Source organism: Rhincodon typus, chromosome 11 (genome assembly GCF_021869965.1).
Source record: "Rhincodon typus isolate 14 chromosome 11, sRhiTyp1.1, whole genome shotgun sequence".
NCBI lineage: Eukaryota > Metazoa > Chordata > Chondrichthyes > Orectolobiformes > Rhincodontidae > Rhincodon > Rhincodon typus.
In genome coordinates this window covers 42,821,654-42,834,646 of record NC_063342.1, presented here as the reverse complement: position 1 = coordinate 42,834,646, position 12,993 = coordinate 42,821,654, and positions in this window count along the sequence as shown.

Genomic DNA, 12,993 nt, shown 5'->3' with positions numbered 1-12,993 from the left:
GCCAAGACCAATATGTGACACGACAATCATGCAGAAAGCGAGTGAGGAAGAAAACTCTGACCATGTTGGTTGTGTAGTGATGTAGTGTGATAGCAACTAGAAGCCACACAGGCAAGTTGTTAACCAAGAATAAACATGCCTCTTCAAATGGATGTACGATAGTCACACCAGGACAAATTGTCAAACCTCCAAAATGTTACGTTGAAGTTGAATTGTTAATCTGTTTTACCTGTTTGTATTATTGTTGGAAAGAGAAGATATGTTTATAAATATCTGGCCATAGTTTTCAATTTGGAAAAGGGGAATTTTGTATTATGTCTCAAGTGAGTATGTGGTGTAACTATAAGTGACATGCTCATGGTTACCATAACTACGTCAGAGCACATGACATGATGGTATAGCCATTACAGACTCCCTTTTAACCAATATTTCCCCTAAGCTGCGCAGTTGAACACGTATGCAGCCACTCAAAGGACCCGCACATGGTGATCAGTGTGCAAATGCCATTTGCTGCTTTGATGACCAGTTCAGGAAGCTGCTATCACATGCAGATCTTGAAGGTCTGTTCAGCAGAAAAGAATTTAGCAGGAATGATGCTATTAGCTGGAGCCACTTAAAGCATGATATTTTGAAGAACCATGCTTCTGTTTGTAACTGAACACATCACTAATAGCTCAGATAATGAAGTGCCTGTGACTGTAATGTATGTATATACCACATGGTGTAATAAATTTCTGCTATTTCGCTCAGTGCTATGTTAGCCACATCTACGTCTTATGTTGTAAGAGCTAACATAATGTAAAGACTGCATCCTTTTATGTCCTTTATTTTTTGATTATAAATTAAATTGAAAAGGGCTGATTTTAAAACCAAGGACTAGAGATAGAATTACTGAACTTTTGAAAGCAGACTACCGAAATTCAAGCAGTGGGGGAAGCTGAGATCAGAGAGCAAGGTACTGCGGTAAGTGTGCAGAGAAAGATTCATCTGGCAACAGGTAGCTGATTGGTTTCTGCAAATATGACCAGTTGTAGTTGCTGGAAGTTATCAGCCTGACAACAGCTCTCTGGCTGGCTCCAGATAAACAGCTTGAGGATTTACAAGAGAGGGTGAGATTCCCTCAAATTGTTGAAGAGCAGGTTCTCAGTCTCTATCTGCAGTAAAAGTACCCGAAGCCTGAAGAAAGCTGGCTATTTTGTTTCACCAATTGTTATAAGCTGTTGCCTTTAATCAGTAACTGAGAGAATTTGTAGTTTGTGTACCAATCATCCTGCAACTCCTGTGAAGTGAAAGAAACTAGAGAAAGAGGGATTGAAGAATAGAAGGTCTTGGGAAACAAAAGAAATATTGGATCCTGTGGACTGGTGCTATTCAATCATGTTTCTGCAGTTTGTTTTCCTCCTCTTGTAACACCAGTACTTTTTTATTGTCTATGAATGTCTGTTTGTAAGTGTAGGGGTTTAAAAATGGTTTAGAGTTTCAACTAGTAGAGTTATATGTTGATAGTTCAAATTTTCTTTACCTGTGGCTTGACCTGTATTGTTTGTAATAAATAGTAGCTCTTGTTAAGTGTGGAATTCTGGTCAGTGTTTTCTGTTTATCTGGTTCCATCAAACAGGTAAAATAGAAATTTTGCATACTTTGATGAAAATCATTAACTTCTATGGTGACCCCAGGAGTAGTATGGCTTGAGAATCAGCACATTTTCCCATTTGGGTCATAATAGTAAACTATGCCACGTAGTGTCCAAATATCTTGTTATAGGCAAAAGCCCACGTCACAATAGCAGATTATACACATATATGAAATGGCATTTCGCAAGCACCTTCGAGTTATTGAAGTTATGTGAGTAAAAATACACAAAATGTCACTGCAAACAGAGCAGATTGTGAAAAATGTTACACAACGATGATTTCTACCCAAAACCACAAGAGGGAGACAATTATTTTCAACAAACTGTAAAATAGTCCATGAAATGTTTTTTATTACATCCAAATTTACTAGAGATTTACATATTCTCCTCCAACATGGAGCTGCTTCCTGTATTTCCACAAGCAACTTACAATCCTAGAAATGCCTTTTTGCCACTTGACTGCTGAGTAAGTTTGCAAATTCTCATTCCCAGACAGTATGCTGCAGGTTAATTTTCACAAGCTGAGCAAAATAAAATGGTAGCTTTCAGCCCCACAACTCCCTTTCTTCTGTCTCAGTTTGAAATGTGCAATGCCTAAGTTGCAATTCTGACATGAAAAAGAAGCAGGATGTAGGCATTGTGGAATTGCAAATGTGAAATTACTTTTTTCCTGTCAATGATATGGGAAGGTGTAGTATCAGTGCATTGTCCCACACTGCCAATTCATCACACTTAATAACAATTCTCAGTTTGTACCTTGTTTACAAGTCTCATGTTGATGGATGCAGTGCAGTTGGATTGACTTTTTCTGTTTGCCATTAACAAATAGTGGTGTGAGTTTCATAGCGACTAATTTGCCACATGCCGGGGGAGGGGGGGTACTTTTCTCATGGTCTTCACCTCATTAATTGTGCAACCGAACTGTTGGGTGCAGTTCTCAGAGAATGGCATGGCAGAAGTACTTGCCACTGGTGAGACTTTCTGGATTACGTACCTGTGGTACTACATTTAAAGCCCAGCCGGACATCAGTTCAGATACTGCAAAGCCAGGAACTCCCCGCAAAATGCTGTGCTCAACCCTGAAGTTTAAATTTGTTGCAGAGGAAAAGTAAGCTAGATCCCCACTTCCACCTCAGACAGCTGGAGGTACTGGTCGATGGGCTGGTTGAGAGGAGGCTAGTCCCTTTTCTAGCTAACTTCCAAAGGAGACAAAACTAATAGGTCCAGACTATTTTGACAAAAATAATAGCACAGGTCAATGCTATATCTAAAAACAGAGGGATGCCCAGAAGTACAGAAAGAAGCTCAAAAAGTACTGTGCTAAGGAAGGGTAAGTGTCATCATTATCTCTGTGTTAATTCACACTCACTGGGCCAGGTCTCACACTAACTCTGCCACTGTACACACACCTCATCAAAGGTCACAGACTATAACTTTCACTATTGCATACATCATTTCCACTCAATGGCTTACCCATTTCATCCTCCCAAACTACTAACTATTCCTGCCCTACTTGCTCACTGGGGCACTTCACCACCTCTTTTACTAATCACCACTAACTGCTATTCCCTCCATTTCCATCACACTCAATCCCTCTCTTTATCTCATCGCAGGAAAAGACAATTGATCAACCAGGTTGAGAGTTCTAGGATTGGTGGGTGGGTGGGGGTGGTAATGTACATCAGGCTCTTCAATCCCTCTAAGAGAAATGTCTTCATTTGGCCAGAGGAGAATAGGACCACTCATGTAGAGACAGCCAGACTTTCAATGGGCAATCAACCCAATAGCTTCATTGTGCTGTGCCATGCTGCTTTCTCATTACCACCAGTGCTAACTCATTCTTAATATGCATAAGCCTTCACGCATCTGCTACAAAAAAATCCCTGCCTTCTCTTACGCAGACATTAGCAGCACCAAGTGAACCTCTACAAAAGAGATAATAACCAGAGCCTCTTAGTTCCACATCCACCTCTGAGGAGGAAGCTACTGAATCCTCAGGAGATGCATAAGCAAAGGCTTTCACCAGCACACTCCACTAACTCAAAGACTATCTAGATGCAGGAGCATGATCTGCATGTTAATATGGACAACACTGAGGTGAATATTTCCACACTTAGGCCCACCTCATGAGACAGCGTATGGAATCACTGATGACTTCACACATCTATGGAGGTCAAGGTTCATTCTATGTATCAGCTTTTCAATGGAGCATGTTGCCAATCTTCTTCAGAAATGGGGGAGGGGGAAGGCGTCTCAGAAATAAATAGAGAGAAGGGGTGGGGCTGGAGAAGGTAGGTGGAATGGTGATAGGTGAGTGCAGATAGGGAGTGGTGGGAATTGGTCAGTGAGGTGAGAGGAGCGGATAGGTGGGAGAGAAGATGGACAGGTTGTGTTAGGTTTGTTTGGGGGTGGGGATGTGAGGGCAGAGGTGTAGGAAGCCCCCTTGTCCTCACATATCACCCCACTAACCTCCATATCCAGCGTATCATTCTTCGCCACTTCCGTCACCTACAATCCGACCCCACAACCAAAGAGATATTTCCCTCCCCAACCCTATCTGCCTTGCGCAGGGACCGCTCTCTCTGTGACTCCCTCGTCTGCTCCACACTCCCCACTAACCCCATCACCCCTAGCACCTTTCCCTGCAACTGCAGGAAGTGCTACACCTGCCCCTACACCTCCATCCAAGGCCCAAAGCAAACCTTTCATATCCGGCAGGGGTTCACCTGCACATCCGTCAATGTGGTCTACTGTATCTGCTGCTCCCGATGTGGCCTCCTCTACATCAGTGAGACCAAGCGGAGGCTCGGAGACCGCTTTGCAGAGTGCCTGCGCTCTGTTTGCGACAAATGACAACACCTTCCAGTCGTGAACCATTTCAACTCCCCCGCCCCCCCTCCCTGGGCAACATGTCCATCCTGGGCCTCCTCCAGTGTCACAACGATGCCATCCGGAAACTGGAGGAGCAGCACCTCATATTCCGCCTTGGGAGCCTACAACCCAATGGTCTCAATGTGGATTTTACCAGTTTCAAAATCTCCCCACCCCTCGCCTCATCCCATGACCAAACCTCCCTCTCCTTGACCTTACACAACCTGTCCACTTTCACTCCCGCATATCCACTCCTCCCACCTCACTGACCAATCCCCACCACTCCCTACCTGCACTCACCTATCATCATCCCACCTACCTTCACCAGCTCCACTCCTCCTCTCTCTATTTATTTCTGAGCTCCCTTCACGCCCCCTCCCCGCCATTTCTGAAGATGGGTCCCGAACTGAAACATCAACTTTTTTGCTCCTCTGATGCTGCCTGGCCTGCTGTGTTCCTCCAGCTCCACATTGCATTATCGCTGGCAAAACCAGCATTTGTTGTCCATCACTAATTACCCTTGAACTGAGTGGCTTGTTATTATTGATGATTTCTGTATTTGAACCCCTAAATCTTTCTACTTACCCACAGTTCCTAACTTCTATTCATTTAAAAAAATACTTTGGTCCACCTTAAATCCCAATCTCACATGTTCACACATTGAATACCATCTTCCACAATTTGCCTACCTGCTTAGTTTATCAGTCCTTATATAATTTCTCTGTTCTTTTCTATTGTGAGTTTACTTTAACAGAAAACTATTTCTAAACTTCAAATTTAATATGATGTCAAGATCATGATTTTGGTATAATGCTTCCAATAATAGAAGGCAAGCTAAAATCAGAAAAAATAGAACACGGCAGTCTGAGTTTTCAGTAGTAGTGTTTTAAAAACATTTAGCAAATAGCCTCCCATCTATCTGTTAGCCACGTTACACCCATGAATCACAAGGACACAAGAAATAGAAGCAGGACTAGACCATGTAACCAATCAAGACTGTTTCACTATTCAATGTGATTACGAATGATCGTAGGCTTCACCTTCACTTTCCCATGTGCTGCCAATAACCCTTGTTTCCAGAGTAACCAAGAATTTGTCAGTCCTAGCTTTAAATCAAGTCAATTTTGCAGCATCCACAACTCTCCAGTTGTGGATATCTCCAGATACAGAATTCCAAAGATTCACAAATTCACAAATCTTCAAGTGAATTATTTTCTTTCCTCCCAGTCCAAAATGATCATTCCCTTATCCTGAAACTGTGCCCGTGTTTTAACTTACCCCGCGAGCATAAACAATTCTGAGGGGGCTTGACAGATTGAATCTCAATGTTCACCCTGTCAGGTCCATTTTAGAATTGTATCTGCTTCAATGAGCTCTCATTCTCCTAACCCCACCAGAAAGAAAGCTCAATTTAGTCAGCCTTTCATTCCTAATCCCAGGAACCAATCTAGCTATCCTTTGCTGTACTGCCTCCAGTGCACGCATTCTCCTCTTTAAATATGGAGACCAAAACAGTGCACAGTATTCCAGGTATGGTTCTCAAAGCCCTGTATAATTGTTGCAGGACTTCTTTATTCTTATTCTCAAACCCCATGCAATAAAGACCTAAAGTTACTTGCTTTCACAATTGCTTATTGAACCTGCATGCTAACTTTGTGTTCTTGTATTAATACACATAAGTGAATAGCAGGAAGTCTGAAAATCAATTGCTAATCATGTTTCACAGTTTTTAAAAAATATTCTGCATTTTTATTTTTGCAAGCAAAGTGAATAACCATACATTTCACCGCATGATACTCCATCTCCATTTTGTTGCTCAATTGCTTAACCTGTTTCTATTTATTGCAATCTCTGTGTTCTCTGCACAGCTTGCATTTCCACTAGCTTTTCTTTGTTTATACACATGGATAAACTACCCCTGTCTCTTCACCTAAGTTATGACTGTAAATAGCAATGGCCTCGCACTGATCCTCGCAGGTCTTCCTAGTCAGTCTGTCAAACTGAAAATGCTTGCTTTATACCTATTGTTTACTTCAAGTACATAACCAAACTTTATTTATGCTATTATCCACAATCAATGAGCCCCTATTTTTTGTTTTAATTTTCTGTGCAACACCTTATCAAAAAAGCTTTTCAAAATCCACGTACACACCATCTATTTGTTCCCCTTTATCTACCTCACTAATTGCGTCCTCAAAAACCTGGATAAATTTGTCAAACATGAGTTCCCTTTTATGTAGCGAGGTTGACTTTGTTAGATGATACTGTGGTTTTCTTAATACATTAAGATTTCCTTAAATATAGATTCAAGTACTTTCCTGACAACTGATGCGAGGGTAACTATCCTGCAGTTCTGGTTTTTCTCCTCTGTCCTTCCTTGAATAGCAGTGCTACATTTATGGTAAGTACATCCATTAACAGGTCCAAGGGATTTGTGGATGTTAGTACCTTTTGTTTTCAATACTTCCATTTTCCTGATACAAATACCTTAATTTCCAGGTTACCTTCTATGTAGAATCCCTATAGTGTGGAAACTGGCCCTTTGACCAAACAGTGTCCACACCGACCCTCAAAGTATCCCACCCAGACCCATCCCCCCTTTAACCCACCTAATCTACACATTCCTGAACACTACAGGCAATTTAGCACGGCCAATCCACCTCGCCTGCACATCTTTGAACTGTGGGAGGAAACCAGAGCACCCAGGGGAAACCCAGGCAAACACAGGGAGAATGTGCAAACTCCACACAGACAGTCACCCGAGGGTGGAATCGAACCCGGGTCCCTGGTGCTGTGAGGCACCAGTGCCTAACCACTGAGCCACCGTGCCGCCCTTATGGTAACTTGTGTTTGCTATTGTGAAGACAGACACAGAATATTTATTAAATGCTTCTATCATTTTGATTATTCCCATAAGAATTTATCTTATCTTTGCTTCTAGGTGCCCATTGTTTATCTTAATTTGTCTTCCTTCTTGTATATTTGTAAGATCTGTTATAATCTGATATTACGTTCCTGTTGATGTACTTTCACATGCAATTTTTTCCTCTTTTTATCAATTTTTGGTGATCCTTTGTTTGGAACTAAAAACTTGGGCTCTGATGAAGAGACATCTAGACTCAAAACTTTAGCTTGCTGTCTCTCCATGGGTGCTGCATGACCCACCATGATTTCCAGCAATTTTTGTTTCAAATCCTCAGAGTCATTACTATTCTTTGCCAATTTATAAACCTTACCTTTTAATCCAGAACAATCTTTAACTTCCTGATTATGCCACAGATGGATCTTTCTTCCTGAGCTTTTGTTTTTCAATAGAATGTGTTTTTGTTAACATGTTGAATTGTTTCATTACATTGTTTGCCTCTGTTTATTTACTGCTATACTTCTTAATCTATTTACCATATCAATTTTAGCTAGTGCTCCCTTCACACGTTCGTCATTGGCTTTGTTTAAGATTCTTGTTTATGATTGAACTTTGTCATTGTCAAACTTAACACAGAATTCAGTTGCATTATGTTCCCAGCAAATAGTTCATTATGAGATTATTAATCAGGTCTGTCTCATTATGTAATACTAGATCCAAAATAGTTTTATCCCTAATTCATTACATGAAATGGTATGGAAACTGCCATGAAGGCATTCCACCAACTCATCCTAAATCACCTTGCCAACTTTATTGGTTTCGTCTCTCTGAATTTCTCATTATTATCATATTTCTTTCATTGCACGCTCCAATAATTTCTTGTTTAATAGTCTGTTAGGAAGGCCATAAACTACTCCCATCAGTATTTTCTGATTCATGATATTTCTAATCTTGACTTATACAAATTCTATCTCTAAACTTCAGCCAAAAACCTCCCTCACTAATGTCCTTATGAAATACTTTACTAACAGATTACTCTCTACCTTTGACATTCTGTCTTTTCAAAGTATTGTATACATTGGAACATTTATTTTCCAACTTTGTTCACCATGTAAACATGTCTCTGTAATGGAGATTAGATATAAACATTTGCCTTTACTTTTGTCACTAATTCATCAATCCAATTGTAGATACTTCATATATTCAGATAAATAATCTTCAATTTCGTTATGCACTACTGTTCCCTGCATTGGCCTTACTCACTGATGTTAGGTTCTCCTTCTGTCCAACTCTTTTTTTCTTTACCTGCATCACTACGCTGTTCTGTTGCCAAAACCTCTTTCTTTGGATTTGTAAACTCCCCTTTGCCTGAAACTATCTGCACTACTTATGTCTGTTCATAGCCCTGTTTGCATGGTTCATCAAGTCATTGCTTAAAACTGGCTGTAAACGGAGTCTATCCCAACAGAACTTTTTCCGGAGTACTGATGCCAGTGCTGAATGAATCAAAAGCCCTCACACCACTCTTTGGGCCGTGTATTTAATTCTCTATTCTTCAGGTAACAATCCAGATATAATTACCTTTGATGTTCTGCATTTTAATTTAGACCCTAAGCCCTCAAACTCTCTCAGCTGAGTATCATTCCAAGTTCTACCTATGTCACTAAAACAGAAATTGCTGGAGAGACTGAGCAGTATCTATGGAAAGAAACACAGTGCTGATGTTTTGAATCTGCTACGTCTCTTCTTCAGCACATCAAGGACACCCATACCTGCCTGACTCATGAGTCCTAAACTCCTGCTTTTGGCCTTTGACCAACTCTAAAAAATTCTGTCTAATGAAGAATGTAACTGTTGCTTGGAACAAAAAGTCCACATAACTCTCTCTGATGTTCCACAAGATCTGTAACTCAGCAAATCTGAACCAAAATTGCTCAATCTGCAGACAATTACTGCAGAAATGGCGATGCCGGACTGGAAGGTCTCTTGTGGCACAGTGGTAGAGTTCCTGTGTCTGAGCTAGGGAGCCCCAGTTCCAGTCCTACCTGCTCTGGAGGTGCGAGGTAACATCTCTGAATAAGTTGATCTTTTTTGAAAAAGTAAATGGGAGCAGAAAATTGCAAAGGGATATGGATAGATTAATTGCAGACAAAACCGTGGTGAATTAAATTCAACGGAAGACGTGTGAGGAAATCCGCTTTGCATGTCTGAACAATTGATCAAAGTAGTTTATACATTCCACAGATTCCTACATGACGTAGTCATGGTGTACTATTATGTCGGTCTAGCCATATTTTTTTTTTGGTCAATTAGTTATTAATTTACAAGCAGTGCTACTAGTAATAGCAAGTTAAAGTCTCTTAACTTAGAGACCAAACTACACAAGACTGATTAAAGGAAGTCCCTTTCTCTCTCAGCACTGAAATTTCAACTAAGCACTCAGTCTTCAGCATGCTCACTACGGGTTGGTTAGTTTAGTTGGCTGGATGACCGGTTTGTGACGTAGAGTACTGCCAACAGAATAGTTCATTTCCTACACTATAAGGAAGGACTCTTCTTCTCAATCAGTTTCCTCAGCTGAGGCGTGGTAAATCTCAGGTTAATACCACCACCAATCATATCTCTCCCTCTCCCTCTCTCTCTCTCTCTCGCTAATGATAGAGGAGCCCTGTGGTCTAGTAGTACTATGGTGACTTTATCTTTCCTTACTCTCACTGCATTGGAAGATTCTCAGCAGATTCATTATCCATCACAGAGTTGAATGTGGAAAGAAAATAGTTTATTTCATTCAGCGATATTTGGCTTTAGTTCTGAAAATGAGATATCTGGATAAACATTGCAAGACACCTGTCTGACTCCCAAATATGCATCTACACAGAAACTGTCCATATAGCACTTTTGGTCTATGTCAGCTTTTATGCTCTAAATGAACGTCCTCCCATGTCCTCTTTATCTAATCCTATTGTTGGTGAAGATAAACAATTCAAACTTGTATTCTGACTGGATGTAGCATCAATGAGACCACTGTCTCTGAAAGAGCTCCTTAAGGATGAAAACAGTGTTAGAGACTAACATGGAGAAATCAGAGGAAAATATATGCTTCTCCAAAACTTTAGGTTATATATTTTACTAAATGCTTCAGGAACAAAGCAAAGTAACAATCCAAGAAACAGAAGCAAAATCATTTCTTCTCTTTAGGGTAACTTTTCCTTGTTGTCTCAGTTACTCCATTTTGTTCCTACAGGTGGTCATTTTTCTTGGGATGAAGTTCTGAGGATGCATAACTGATGTCGCATCTCACTAAGAATTCTCAAGTCAGTAATTTTATTTCATCAATAAGGGGTAAAGTGGAATCTGTTCTCGACTGCCATTCACAAACATGTTCTTTTCCAGTAGAGGCATTGAGCAGTTTTAGGAAGCAGGAACACTGACTGACACTTTTTATTTCCAAACAGATAACGCTGAAACATGGTGTCATATACCCACTGTCAACTGAGGGAACTTTTCTCTTAGCAAACTGTTTTAAATATTAGATAATCACTGTTGATTCTTTTGCAAATAAATGTTTAATGCATTTGTATCCAAATGTAAACCCATTTATTTTAAATGGATTAATACCACCTTTAAAAGCAGTGAACTAATAAATATAATTAAAATGTATGAAATTTTTGTTCACTATTATTGCTAATTATAATTTCTAAATTAAACTATCTTCTAAACAGATACAGTGTTTTTTTTTTGTTTAACTTTATTGGCTAGTTGGTTTTCAACATGATGTGCGTACGTTGAGACTTGTAGTTAATAAACATCTGCTGATTCAGAAACATGAAAAAAAAGTCATGCTTTGAATGATGTCCTAAAGGAGGCTTATAGATATTTTCTAAACAACCTGTTCAGAGGTGTACATTATATATTGCTGGAGCAGGTGAGACTTGAACCTACACCTCTTAATCCAGAGATGGATAGTACCACTGCACCACAACAAAGGAGTACATACTTGTCATAGTGTTGGCGCATTTTGTTGGCTGGTCTGAAATACCAATGATCACCAAATAATTCCATTTAATGGTCTGTCTTCCGTAACACATGCGATGTTCACTCCTGATTATCACATCAGCAGTACATGTCGTCAGCACGCCACTAATAAATAAGTGGTTTGACAAAACCAATACAGAAATGCAAACACTCATCAATTATAGACTGGGACTTTCTTTCCCTGGATTGCAGGAGACTGAGGCATGATCTTATAAAGGTCAATAAAGTCATGAGAGGCATAGATAAGGTAGACAGCTAATAGCTTTTCCCCATGGTAGGGCAATCTAAGACTAGAGGGCATATGTTTAAGGTGAGAAGGGAGAGATACAAAAGAGTCCAGAGAAGCAAATTTTTTTGCATAGAAGGTGGTGAGTGTCTGGAATGGGCTACTAGAGGCGGTGGTGGAGGCGAGTACAATTTTGTTATTTAAAAAACATTTGGATAGATACATGGATGGGATAGGTATGGAGGGATATGGACCAAATGCAGGCAAATGGGACCAGGTTAATTGTGAAAACTGGGCATCATGGACAAGTTGAGCCAGTAAACCTGTATGACTCTATAAACAGAAACTTGACTACATAATCCAAATGCCAGAAAAAGTGTTACTAGCAGGCAACTAAAGTTGAAGTTCAAAGAAAAACACATGATTTGAAAAACAAGTGGAGAGCAGAGAAAAAATCCAACTTCTCACTGACATGGATGACACATGAGCCTTTCTCAATGCAAACAAAAAGGTTTATGAATGTTCAAATCATTGGTCAGCATCAGTAAGATCTAAAGATGGCAAGAAGGGGACAATATAAATGCCTGCTGGAAAACCTCTCCACAGAAGCATCAGTTAGAACTCAATGATAAACAAACAACATTCAAGAACGTCCCACAATATACAATTATAAGTGAGCTAGACATTAACAATATTCAACAAAAGTGGAAACAGTAAATCACATGGAGCTTTTTTTCAGGTTCAGGTAATGGCAGAAGTCTTGTCTGTTGTCTTCATCTGTTGAGATGAACTGTCATGGGATCTTAGTAAGTACCTTTCAGTTGCTGCACATTCCTTAGACATTTGCTACTCAATGATCCACTGCTTGATGATGTGCTAACTGCTGCCAACAAAATAAAAAAAAACAAAGTTTCTGGTCCTGACATTATTGCTGTGGAAGTCCTGAAGTGTGAATGAGATATAGTGATCACGTTGACATGTGTTCTTTTTGTGAAACTACAGCAGAATGAAGAAATTACAAATGGCCTTTGAGTTGCTACATGATAATCTTCAAGAAGGGACTTAAATCTAATTGTAACAACTACAGGGACATAACATTGCTCTTAACTGTTGGTAAAGTCCTAGTTAAGTAACTTGTCAATCATCTTTCGTCAATTGCAGAGAGGGTCTCCCTGGAGTCCAATTTGGCCTCTGGTCTGTCAGAGATTTAACCAACACCTTCACAGCATGCCAAGTGCAGAAAGTAAGCAAAAACAGAATATCCCTTTGTACACGGCTTTCTTTGATCATACAAAATCCCTTGACTTGATAAAATGAATTGCTCTTTGGAAGTTCTACAGTGAAATGGATGCCCAGCTAAGTTCA